This window comes from Canis lupus, chromosome 8, assembly GCF_003254725.2.
Source record: "Canis lupus dingo isolate Sandy chromosome 8, ASM325472v2, whole genome shotgun sequence".
NCBI classification, from domain to species: Eukaryota; Metazoa; Chordata; class Mammalia; order Carnivora; family Canidae; genus Canis; species Canis lupus.
This window is the reverse complement of record NC_064250.1, coordinates 58856815-58870494: the sequence shown is the minus strand read 5'-3', so window position 1 is coordinate 58870494 and position 13680 is coordinate 58856815. Positions and strand designations below refer to the sequence as shown.

Genomic DNA, 13680 nt, shown 5'->3' with positions numbered 1-13680 from the left:
TTTTCTTTAAAGGGACAGTGAGCCCAGCTAAAAGAATACATTTCTCAGATTCTCTTTCAACAATTTTGTCCATGTGACTAAGAGTCTTGTTGATGAAATCTAAGTGGAAGCCTCTTGGTCCTTCTTGGAAGGCCACCAGACCTAAGAAGGGTATTCCTTTATACTCTCTACCTTCTATTTTCCTGCTGACTGGATTCCAAATGCAATGGCTGGAGTCTCTGCAGCCATTGTGGACTATGAGGTAATTTGGATAACAGAAAGCATGGGTGTAGAAGTGGAAAACTGTAAGAAGTCTAAGCCCTTAAGGGACTCTGTGGAGCCACCAAAACAGCCTTGGACTTCCTCTCTCAGAATGCTCTGACATGAGAGACTAAAGTCTTGCCTGTTTAAAGTGTTGCAAAAAGGTCTCTATTGCTACAGGCTGAAAGCAGCATCTAACTAATATAAACCCTGCCTTCTAATTTCTTTGTCTTTGTTGCCTAGAAGTGTACATTGACTTCAAAAAATAGCCTTAAAGTCATAGCTCCTTTCTTCTCCCTATTATCCATTTCCCACAGGGACTGACCTGTCCCAAACCTCTTCTCTGAAGTGATACAAATAGGATATATAGTTGATGAGGGGATCCCTGGGTGGCTCAGTGGTTTAGCGCCTGCCTTTGACCCAGGGTGTGATCCTGGAGTCCTGGGATCGAGTCCCACGTTCGGCTCCCTGCATGGAGCCTGCTTCTCCCTCTGCCTGTGTCTCTGCCTCTCTCTCTGTGTGTCTCTCATGAATAAATAAATAAAATCTTAAAAAAAAAAAAAGGATACATAGTTGACTTTTCTAGTGCTTAGAAATGCATGCTGTGCCCTCCTTAGAATCTTTGCTTTCTCCCCTATGTGGCAGTATTTTCAGATGCTCTTCATACAACTTTTTTTAATCATGCTTCATATTCTAATTGAGCTGACAATCTGAAAAAAAACAAAAGAAAAAAAAAGAAACAAAAAACCCCAAACAAAACAAAAAGCAATTTTTAAGACTAACCATGAGAAGCAACTAAAAGTACAGTCCTTAAAAGCACAGCTTTTATTCAGATAGACCTGGATTTGATTTTGAGTTTTTCAGGCAGTGTGAAGGAATTATGCTCCATAAACTTTCCAAGTCTCAGATCTTCACCTCTACAATGTGGGCCACTCTTGTTGCACTTGGAGAGTGGTGATGAAAACTTGACTGAGTTAATGATTGTAGAGCTCCAAGAGAGTACCTGGCACTTCAATGCACTCAGTACATCAGGACTGTTATTATTATTATTATTATTATTATTATTATGTGTACTGGTGATAATATTGCCAATAAAGAAGTCTAATTAGTGATTCAGCTAAGATCGTCCATAAAATGATGATTCATGGGTAGAAAAGTCTTAAGAAATGGAGCAAACAGAATGTGAACATTTTCTTACAAGCATACCTTTTGAAAAGTTAGAGAAATTGAAATTCAAGCTCAAGTTAGAACCTAAGAGTCATAGACATTCCTCCATTTTGCTTTTCCGATATGCACAGTTTCAGATTGATTTATATAAGGTGAGAAGAGAAATGGTCTTGAAAAACTTATAAAAGACAACAAAGCAACAAAGAGATCAATAGACTTAGAGAGATCGAGGATGATTAAAAGGGCATAGAAATGTAGCTGAAATGATGTGAACCTGAATTACTGAGGAGAAAAGAGAACATTATGGTTTTGTTTGACTTATTAAAATGAAATGAAGCTAGAGGGAGGGGCTCAGCTGCACCACCTCAACCTCCAGCGGATATAACAAAAATCTTAACTCTATCAAAAAGGATGAGTAAATCAAATAGAGATAGGTGGTCTAAGATGGCTTTAAAATCAAATAGCCAACATTCCAAAGGAAAGAAATAGAAAAGATTTCTCAAAATTACTTTTAAAACCTGCTGAAGGGCACCTAGGTGGCTCAGTTGGTTAAGTGTCTACCTTCAGCTCAGGTCATGATCATTGTTGGGGGGAGGGGGCGGTCCCTGCTCAGTGGGGAGCCTGCTTCTCCTTCTCCCTCTGCTCTTCCCCCTATTTGTGCTCTCTCTCTCCCAAATAAATAAATAAATAAATAATCTTTAATTAAAAAAAAAAAACCTACTAAAGATACACTTAAATGAGTACATCTTAAGTATTATAACCAGAGTAATTTCAGAAAGGAAGGCTTCTATTTCCAAAACTGCTGGAGGCATTTTGGGTTCCCGGGTCTATCCTGATTTGGGATGTCATTATCATGACATGTCCAATGCTCAACTCATTTCCATCCCTTCTTTATTTTCTCGTGATAATGGATCTGGGGATTCCCAGAGAAAAGGATCACAGTTTGAACATCCGAGATAATAAGGATCTGAGAAGTGCTTTCCAGGGAGGTGTGGCTTCTGTTCAAGCCATTCCAGGTTCTCCTACACTAGCAACCACCATGATTATGACTGGCAAATATCTTGGCAGAGTTTGGCAGAGAGGTATTTGTTTTGCTTTGCTTTTGTTTTGGAAAGAACATTTCATTGGTAGCATTGTATACTTCTGTTTGAAGACATAGGTTGTCTCATTTCTTTTTTTGTTATGTTAAGATTCCCTGATGCTGGGCAGCCCTGGTGGCTCAGCGGTTCAGCGCCTCCTTAGACCCGGGGAGTGATCCTGGAGTCCCAGGATCGAGTCCCACGTCGGACTCCCTGCCTGGAGCCTGCTTCTCTCCTCTGCCTGTGTCTCTGCCTCTCTCTCTCTCTCTCTCTGTATGTCTCTCATTAATAAATAAATAAAATCTTAAAAAAAGAGAGAGAGAGAGATTACCTGATGCTTAGGCCTAAATTCATTAGCCCATGAGGGTGCACAAAATAGTAATATTCTCATCCTTTCATTTCTTCTTTATCTATTAACTGGAACATTTCTATAGAGAGACACTGTTTCATCAATTATGGAGTACACTGTGGTTCTTTCAAATAGGATAGGCAAGAGAAATGCTTGGTATTTTTAAATTTCCTACTTTTCAAAACAAGGGCTCCCCCCCCCCACCATTGTATCTTTTGCCCATTTTTTTATTGGCATACTATCTTTTTCTTCCTGATTTTTAGAAATTTTTATATATTAAGATATCATCCCTTTGATGTAAGATGCAAATAATTTTTACTTGCTTTGTCACTTATCTTTCATCATGCACTTAAAAAATATAGTAAAAAGCGTTTATTTTTTTCTTTTATTTCTTCTGGAACTGAAGTCATAGTTAGGAAACCTTCCCTCTTCCCAGAGCATAAAGAAATTCACTCACATTTTATTTTAGTGTTTGCATAGCTTTTTTTCTTCTTTCTCAATTTAAATCTCTGAGCCATTTGAAATTTATTTGGATATACTTTGTGCGGGAGTATCAAATTTTTTCCTATTTAAATAACAATGTCTCAAGCACATTTATTTTTAAAGTCTATGTGATGGCATTTTACAAAGTCTCAGCAATATTTCGCTAATTATATAAATTGATGAACTGAATCATCCCTGTTTGCTACCTCAAATTCTCTTATCCTGCTTAAATTGAATTCATATAAATAAAGGATAAATTGGACAAATCAGTTGGAAGAGCATTATCTTGAATCGTTAGCTAAACAAGCTTTCTCTAAAAAAGAATTTAAAAAATTTAAATGCTAGGAAACATCGAACTACACTGTCTTATTTCTTTTTCATAGGATCTCTGTAATTGTTTTTATTTGCTTCACTTTATATATATGAAGAAGCTGGGTCTCATTGAAACTTCCCCAATGTCACACTGCGTTAGAGCTGGGCCATTTGAACTCCAATAATGGTACCTTGACAGTTGTTGGGGCAGTGTTTATTTATTCACCATTTTTTGATCTAACATCAACAAGAAACATTGCTCTGAGGATTCTATCCCAATTTTGGGTGTCATTAGCGTGAGAAAATAAAGAAGGGATGGATATAAGTTTAGCATTGGACACTTTGAATGTGATGTTCTTGTGGAACAACCATGCAAAGAAAACCCACCGGGGCCTAGCACAAGGCTTATGGAACATATGGTTAGCATGGTTTATTTTTCTGAATTTCCATCATGCCACTTAACAGTTTTAAAATTTGTCTTTATATAATGAACATTAGATGAATCGTGGTAACTAAATGTACACAATACTCCAAAAAAGTAATTTTTAGCATTGTCTGTATTATATGCTTCTTACAGTCTAGACTCCCATCAATTGGCAAAGGTTGCCAATGCTTATGAGAGAGGAGGAGGGAGGGAGACACCAATTAAGGGCAAGATAATGTTTCAGGTTTAAGTTACTTTTGAGTGAATAGATTAATTGGGTTGTTTATACAACCAGTTTAAAGATTATATTTTCTATTAAGGTTTCTTTAGACTTATAGTTGTGTGCAGAAAGAAATTTCTATTCATTATTACATGGGTAGTTAGGAGGAACCCCCACTTTACATGCATTCTTTGGGGGTCCTTCTGGTTTCTAGTGTCATGGAGTTGTTCAGGCTTGATTTCTAGTTTTTCTGTACTTTGCCCACTCTGGTACTATTGGTAAAATATTATCATTTGGAGTATCCCATTGGACAGTAATGAAATCTTTGGTTTCCACCTTATTTTTAACTTTGGGATGTTCCTGGATATGGCAGTCATGAATGCACATCTCTTAAGGTTACTGGTTCTTTTAGGATCTCTATGGAGGCCTGGTGAATCTTCGCTGCTTTCTCTGCACCACCAGAGAATATCTAAGACTCTGGGAGGCTTTCCTCTGGGACAGTCATGGGTTCATCTTCTTCAAATAGTTCAATCTCTTACAGAACCATGCTGAAAAATTCCCAGAGATATAACTGAAAAACACCCTCATCATTTGGATTCCCTCTCAACTTACTTGAGGTTTTTAATCTTCCCAAAGATCCCCCCACTTCCTCACCTACCATACACCCACACCATCTTCCAACCACATCCAGTCTAGAACAGGGCTCAAAGAGATGAGGGAACTAGAGACCAGAAAAACCCTTACAACATCTTGAAACTATTATCTTTCCTCAAGACTCTGGCCTCCACCCCCACCAAAAAAGCTTCTACTTTCCCTTCCTGAACAGTGAGAACCACTGGTTTGCAGCTTTCTCCCTTCTTCACTGGCTGGCTTTGTTTGGGAGATACAATCCGCCCCTTCCTCATGTTACTAACTTATTACTAAACTCATGGTTTCATAATAGTGATGCCTGCATGCATAAAATAAAACAAAGGAGGAGTGCCTGGCTGGCTCAGTCAGTTAAGCGTCTGATTCCAGTTCAAGTCATGATCCCAGGGTCCTAGGATCAAGCCTTGCATTGGGCTCCCTGCTAATGGGAGTCTATTTCTCCCACTCCCCTGCATATAGTGTCTCTGTCTTGCTCACTCACTCTTTCTCATAAATAAGTAAGTAAATAAATAAATAAATAAATAAATAAAATCTTAAAAAAATAAAACAAACGCAAAAAAAAGTGATAGATAAATAGGTAATAGCATGAGATATATAATAATTGATAGATACATAGATAAAGATGGATAAATCACAAGATAGATAAATAGGTAAAGATAGATAAATCACCAAGTATTTTAAAGAGTATTATCCCCACTATATAGCTGAAGTACTCAAATATTTAGAATAAGGTCAGAAAAAATTGAAAAACAAATCTAAAGGTCAGGAGGAAAAAGAGGGAGTAATAACGTAGACAAATAATTGGAGACCAGAGAAATGAGAGGGAAACCAGAAAGCAATGGTGTCCTAGAATACAGGGAATTAAGTATTGGAGAAGAGGGAAATGACAAATACCATTAAATGTTTCAGAAGGTCTAGCTCCCTTGCAGCCTTCCGCTTGCGTAGGAAAGTAAAGTGGGTTAAATGTGTCTGCTTCCTAGAACATCTGGGCTTAGAAGCCGAATTAAGAGGTGATCTTACTATGCCATAGCACTGTGTATGTTCCAAAAAAATCCCAACTAGACCTCAGGAGATATGGTTTTAGTTCAAACTTTTTACACTAACTGTGTGGACTTGGGAAACCCCTTGGTCTATTGGTGCTTCCTTTGTCCAAAGAGAGGATTGGTGTGATGGTTTCTCAATATTTTGGTTCTGAAAACCTGCAAATCTAAAGTGACACATTTCTCAAGGGCTCCTGGAAGAAAAATGCTGTTGTCGCAGTACCAGATTGTTTGCTCATCCTTTTCTTCTTTATTTCCTAAATTAAGGACACTTCTATTGCTAGTAAAAGCCAAATGACAAAAGTATTTATAGAATGCCAACTATACACTTGGAAGCACACTAGTTGTTTTATAAAGTCGATTCCATTTGTAGGTCTATGAGTCCTGATATTTTTGGCACACAGATTTAATTTAAGAGCAAGAAAATTAATTAGAAAACTCATTGTGACCAAGTTCTCATATGTATGCTCAGGCATACATCAGGTCCAAACACAGGAAGGTAGCATTTTCTAACAGTTTCTTGTTTGTATTGTTCCTTTTGGATTTTTTTTTCTCATCTATCTATCACCTTCAATATGATGGTTTGGGTATTTTTTTCTTTAGCCTGTGGGTTTTATATCCAAATAAATTCATTTTGAAAGGAAATCTTCCTTCATGATATTAATATACACCCATCCTACTTTCCATAAGGGCAACAGAGCTGAAACAGGTGAAATACACATATTAACATACAAAATATGCTAGAAATATTATCAAAGTACAGTAATGTAATTAAACTCCAGCTAGATTCTACTCACCTGCCCTCTTTTCATTTGCAAAAGGGTTGAGTGCTGAGCCTAGTTTTAAGGAGAATTCTGGTAAGCCAGTTTAGAGGCAATCCCTCTGACCTTGGTAGCCAGTCAAGCTTCTCTTTCCCCACATCAACTGAGTTCCTCTTAATGATTTTCTACTCTTTCCTTTCACCCTGCCATTAGCTACAAATCCCCAGCTGTCTCAGCTATATTCCAATGTGAGTTCAATCTTTTTCCCCTATTGCAATAATCTTGAATAAAATTGTTCTTGCTTGTTTTTTTTTTTTTAAAGGTAAGTGTTGGAGAAGTGTTTTAGAATAGCACCAGCTGAGATTTTCTTCCTAATGTAGTGGAAAGGATTACAAAAGGTAAAATACACTATGTTGCATGTTACCTGACGCCTTGTTCACAGACCACTGAGTACCACCTGTTCTAACAGTGGGACATATCCCACCCGTGTTGGGCTGTTTATGCACCACCCCCTGTCTACTCCTGTGGTGGTGAATTCCCAGCCCCTCCTGACTTGTCTTCAGAGGCTACCAATGGCAGAAACCTTGTCTGAGGCTGAAGGCTGAACTAGCTGGACCTGCAGTAGCTGTGCTTTCCTAGTGCCTGCCACGAGGGAGTGGGTCATACTGTTAGGAACTCTGAGAGTTAACACCCATTGGGAAGACTTTGAACATTGAGAGGTAGCTGCCAAGAAAGGGGGAGGAGGAAGGAAGGAAGAAAGGGAGAGAGAGGAAGAGAAGAAGAAAAGAAGAAGAAGAAGAAGAAGAAGAAGAAGAAGAAGAAGAAGAAGAAGAAGAAGAAGAAGAAGAAGAAGAAGAAAGGAGGAGGAGAAAGAGAAAGGAAGGAAGGAAGGAAGGAAGGAAGGAAAGTCACCAGATATATAGAGGAAGTTCTGAGGCACCTCTCTGGAGTCATCTTACAGAACCAAATAACCAGTCATAGTTGTTTTCTATTGGAAGGCTGGGGCCACTTTGATAAGGGGCCACCTGTACTTGCTTTTCCTCTTTCCTGATCTCATCTTACTCTCCTTTCTCCCCACTCTGGCTGTCTTGGGTTTGCATCTCTCAATAAAGGGTTTACCCATTGATCTTTATCTCAGCATTATTTTTCTGGATTATTTCCCATTCTTAGGGGCCCAAAGAGCCATCACATGGTTATGGGAAAATTAATGTACAATTGGTGTTACCAGGATTTCACAAGTCAGTATCACTTGGTCAATACAGTGAAGAGGAAAGTAGTGCAATTTCCACTGCAGGTCATTTATGATCACTACATGCTCCTGCATCTCTATGTTCCACAGTGAGTTCTATAAGAGAAAAGGATCTCTCTGTCTTCACATCCATATGACCAAAGGTTGGCACAGGACCTGGTACACAGAGATATTTGTTGCATGAATGAACCGTCAGAGTTGTCTACCTGCAGGGGTAGATCACTCCATTCTACTCGTACTACCTGTTGATGGGTTCTCTTTACCATGGTGTTGTTTGTCTCTAGGAGGTGATTCCTAGACCACCAGGACGGCTCATCCACACTTCCCCAGCAGGGCTTTGACTCACTCTCCTCTGTTTTCAACTGGGTTGTTTTTGGAGCTGAAGGATGAGGTTGGAAAGATCTACCCATTTGTGTTTCTCTCTAAGAGACATTGATCTTTTCCTTTTAATCTGAGTCCTGCCCAACTACATCCCTTTAAATTTCTACAAGCAGACTTGGTTCAAGAATCACGTTTGCCTTCCCTACACTTCAAATTTCAGTGTTGAACTTGTTGTAGGACACCAGCCTTACACAACATTTTTACAATATTTCAAATGCAAACCCAAGTTTTCAGATGATTTATAATGCTATTTGTTTGTCAAGGTAATAGAATTCCAAATGCTTAGATAATTTTAACGTTTTAGCAATTTACAGGAACTGTGGCCAGAATTTATATCTTTGTATAGAAATAAAAATTGCAGGCATTATAAACCATTATGAAGCTCTGCCAGATTACTTTTTTCTAAAAATATTGTTTGTCCAATGCATGGTCCCAAATGATTTCCCTCCTTGTAAAAGATAACATTCATTCCAAGATATAAAAATGGAGACCTTTTAACATGCCAGGCATTTTGCTAGAAGCTAGGAATACAAAGGTAGACGAATCAGTCCTTGCCTTCATCTAGCTTTTATTCTAGTAAGGGAAGTAGACTTGAAAGAATACGTTTGATATAATGAAAGCAAGCTTTCTGTCATCAGTTGGGCCTGGGTGTTGTGGGAGTGCATGAATTAAAAAGTTAAATGGTAGAGGAAGATAGAAGTTCCTGGAGGATGACAAGATTATGAGGTAGCCAGGTGGAAAACAGGATAGGTTGAACATACACAGGGAGAACATGAACAAAGGCCCAGAGGAATGAAATAGCATGATGATGGAAAAACAGCTATTATTTGCTATGGCTAAAGTGTAAAGACCAAAGAATGGAGAGGTATGAGAAATGCAGAAGTTTGTTTACCATGGAAGAACTTGCATTTGAGGATAAGCAGTGTAGGTATTATCTTGAAAGATATGGCTGAAATTGTCTAAGTGTAGATTATGGTAAAAGATAAAGTAGAACGGTGAGCAGAGACTATACCATGGGCCTCTTTTTTGTGCCCTAAATATTGAACTTAGTCCTCTCAGAAGTAGTCATCCATTGAAAGTTTTGAAGTACACAAACATGGCAGATGTTTATGTTTTTAGACAGATGACTCTGGCCACCCAAAAGAGGATTGGTTGGAGGAAAAAAAGAGCCAAAACATAATACCAGTTAGAAGGCTATTTTTAAAAGTCATGTGAAATAATTTGATTATGGTAAGGATTTTAAAAATAAAACATTGTTACATGAAAATCTTCACATGTATTCTTTATTTGGGAGGTAAAAAGTGTACTTGTACATAATTCACATTATTCAGTCTTCTGCTTATAAAATAGATCATCGTTCCTCATTCCTCTGTTCCAATATGCCTCATCCCTGATTGTTCCTGAAAAATTCTGCAATAAACTATTTGTTTTTTATTAAATAAAATTTAAGATTAGGGTTCTTTTGCATGAGATTAAATTTATATGTATTTGGGGGATATTTTTGGAGAGAACATTATTTACAGTGTCACAGTTTATACTGATTGTTTTAAACCATAGCTCCAATCTGTGATTTCTCAGAGTATTTTGGAACCCAACCAGTTTTCTGGTATTATAGAATTTGCAGTGTAATCTATTTTTCAAATATTAAAATTCTCTCTCTTGTTTTGTAATTAAGAACATTTCAGATAGTGTCAAAAATTAACAATGCCTTTTCATAGAATTCAACAAAACATTTCAAATTTTAAATTGCTAAATTTATTTCAGTTTCTATGACTTCTGCCATTTAGAAACAGATACAAGGAAAAGAAAAGGGTTTGTCATTTGAGTTTTGTCCTTGAGATGATTACTTCAATTCCTCATAGTGCTTGCAAGACAAAATCTAACATTCCTGAAATAGCATTGTTTTCAAGTATTACCTTGCCTTCCTGTATAGTTTATGACATCAGTATTTGGGGATTGTGTGGCCTCCTTGCAGAGACTAACTTACTGCCCAGCTCAAAACTGTGTATAGCAATAGAGTGCCAGGCTTGCCAATACTAATACTTAGGCATCGATGAAATTTGGTAAGAAAAGAAAAATCATCTTCGGTGCCTGTTATTGCATTTTCTGGAAAGATCTCTTGCAATTTATATTAAGTCAGAAGTAAAGGTTTCTGAAAATATCCTATTGACCTACTTTGAGTAAAGGAATCTAAAAATATGACAAAATCTTTGTCAGTCAGATGTATGTTCACAGTTGAAATCATGGAGCTTTTGTAAACAATCTAAATTGCTGAAGAATAGATTTTCTCAAGATTTTCCAAGGCATATCATTGCAATTATAACCAGGAAAAAATTGTAAAACTTCTGTATTTAGAAGTTGGCTTTCGGGATCCCTGGGTGGTGCAGCGGTTTAGCGCCTGCCTTTGGCCCAGGGCGCGATCCTGGAGACCCGGGATCGAATCCCACGTCAGGCTCCCGGTGCATGGAGCCTGCTTCTCCCTCTGCCTGTGTCTCTGCCTCTCTCTCTCTCTCTGTGACTATCATAAATAAATAAAAATTTAAAAAAAAAACTTAACATAAAAAAAAAAGAAGTTGGCTTTCATTTTTAATTGTTGTAATAGCCAAAATTCTTTTTAAGATAAGGGGCAGTAATTATTGTTTACTTCTTATAGGAATGTCCCAACTCTTTCAAAAGATGGCACATATTTTTATCATGGTGGAGAAACCAGGAACCAAACATGGCAAGTGAAAGGAAATATACTAAAGGAACAGCTCCCCAAATTTTACGTTATGGGAAGGAAAATGAATTTTGTTGTTTAAATTTTCCTTGTTCATAATGAGAATTCCTATGTCAAAAGGAATTGCTAACCACAAACAAACAAAACAAAACAAAACATAACCTTTCCAAGGGAAATTTTTGCATTAAGTCACAAATCAATGTCTATGATGTTTAATTTGGAATGTTTGCTTTGTTCAGCCAGTATGGCTGATCACTGAAGCATGAGCATAAGATTGATGCCTCATTCGACTTGTGATTCCCATTGCATCCTAGGAGATACTGGTTATGCTATTCTAATTCTGATGAGAGAGCAGATGCTATGTCATGGATATTTCTACAAGTCTGCATAGCTTTAGCTTTATTCTAAATTTGGGAAAAACCATTCCAAGTCATAGATAACAAGTATAATGAAATGAATACAAAAAATAATAAATGGGCATTTATTATATTTACAAGTCCAGAAACCATTGTTTCAACATTTTCCTCCACCATGGCACATGTTAAAATTATTTCATGTGACATATTCCTAAGTTTTCATAATTATAAATCTAATTCATAAACTATAAGAGTTCTAGAACATTTCTGACAGTTACCCATGTTCAACCCACTACTATGAAAGCCAGTATTTCCTGACTCATACGAAAACTGTTTATGCATAAAGCATAGAAAAACAAGACCATCAAAACAGATGCTGAGTCCCTGCTGAGATTCTCCATGGTTGGGCAGTGAGTAGGAAAAATGCAAGGTTTATTATTAGTAATTTGTCACTGAGAATGGTTGCAACAACAACTCACATAATTAGTACATAATTTACCTCAAATGTAACTCTCTTGCTTTTCCATAATGGAGAGAGAGGGAATTGCATACTACCAGGGAAAGGTCAGGGGCAGTTGGGGAACAATTATGAAACAGAAGTCATGAATTTACCTTTATGTAGTGATACCAGAACCCAGACCTTTTCAAGAGAGAAAATAGGGGCATCATGGTGGCACAGTTGGTTAAGCATCCAACTCTTGGTTTCAGGTCAAGTCGGGATTTTAGGGTCATGGGGTCATGCCCCACATCAAGTCCTTATTGGGATTCATGCTCAGTCTGGATTCTACTGTGTATTTTCTCTCCCCCTCTCTCTGCCCCTCCTATTCAGGCTCTCTCTCTCTCTCTCTCTCTCTCTCTATCTCTATCTATCTCTATCTCTATGTTTATCTCTATCTCTATCTCTATATCTCTCTCTCTTTTAAATAAGTAAATTAAATAAATAAATAAATAGATTTTTTTTTTTTTTAAGAGAGAGAGAGAGCAAATAAAGCCCTACCATTCATTACCCTGTGCAGGTCATTGATGAGCCACGTCACCCACAATCATGTGGATATAACTTGAGAATACATTAGATTAAGGTTTTCTTTTCAATCTGCTCATAGCTGAACACCTCATATGAGACTAGGCCCTGTGTGAGCTGAATAGCACCTTGAAAAGCTATTCTGTTACAGCTTTTAAGAAGAGACTAACAAATACAGTAAAATTAAGAGAAAGTATAGTGTGCTTAAAGTATCAAGTGCATCGTCCTGCCAGTAGCAAAAGGCCATCAGAAGTGTGGAAGGATAAATGCAGGTCCAAAGAATTGTAGGAACTGGAATTGTAGCTTTCCTTATTAAGATTTAGAAGGAGGAGTAGGATTTGGTGGATTGAGAGGTTATGATGGAGAACATCACAAGAAAATCTAGAAGTAGTTTTTATAAAAGCAGAAAGGTTGGAATGAGACAGAATTTGGGGAATAGTGAGGCACCTGATTACCTGAAGCAATGGCTTTGGGTGGAAGATGGGCCTCCAAACCGGTGCAGCAGATTTCAAAAAATAGTTTTATTTTGGAAAAAATATCTTAGAAGCATTCTATCTCTGTATCTCTGTCTTGCTGTCTTCTATCATCTATCTATCTATCCATCTATCATCTACCTATCATCACCCCATCTATCATCTATCTTCTATTTATCATCTATCTGTATTACCTGTCTTCTATCCGTCTATTCCTCTACCTATCATATAACTGACTTTATTAATATTTTAAGTTTAATCACAGAAAGAAAAAATTCAAGATATAAATAAGATAAAAAGGCAACAACCTATGAAGTGTCCCCAAGAACAAACATTTGTAATTTTTTCACTTACAAATGCAGAGTCACTCACTTCTGAGATTATGCAGTTAGCCATTCCCAGCCACAGATGTAAAAGCCCAGGAGGAAGTTGGGTGAAAATAAAAGCCCCAATGACATACATGAGTTCCAGTGAGAACCACAGGGTAAAAGCCTGCAGAAAAGAAGCCCAAATACAAATCCCATGAGGTTGAAAGGCTTGCAGTCTAAGTTGTGTTCTAAGAAACATCCCAGGAGGGCATACCATGTGAAAACCAATCCCAGGAAATAATCACCAGACATGGAAATTCCTGCAGATTAATTGGGCAAATTCATGCCAATGAGTGAAGTTATTGCCTTTGCCAACTTTGAAGCAAATGATTAATGAGGAGTTTCATGTATATTCTTTAAAGGTTCCCATTCTATCATTAACAAGGAAAG

The 13680-nt window shown here is 37.5% G+C and overlaps 1 long non-coding RNA gene across 1 annotated transcript in view; it reads right to left on the bottom strand.

The window, feature by feature from the left end:
• Positions 1-13465, bottom strand: part of LOC112657410 (uncharacterized) — a 59588-nt gene extending 46123 nt beyond the window's left edge. The window contains exon 1 of the long non-coding RNA XR_003134985.3: positions 13277-13465. This is a non-coding gene — a long non-coding RNA (uncharacterized LOC112657410). The remainder of the gene's footprint in view (positions 1-13276) is intronic.
• Positions 13466-13680: the final 215 nt, after the last annotated feature.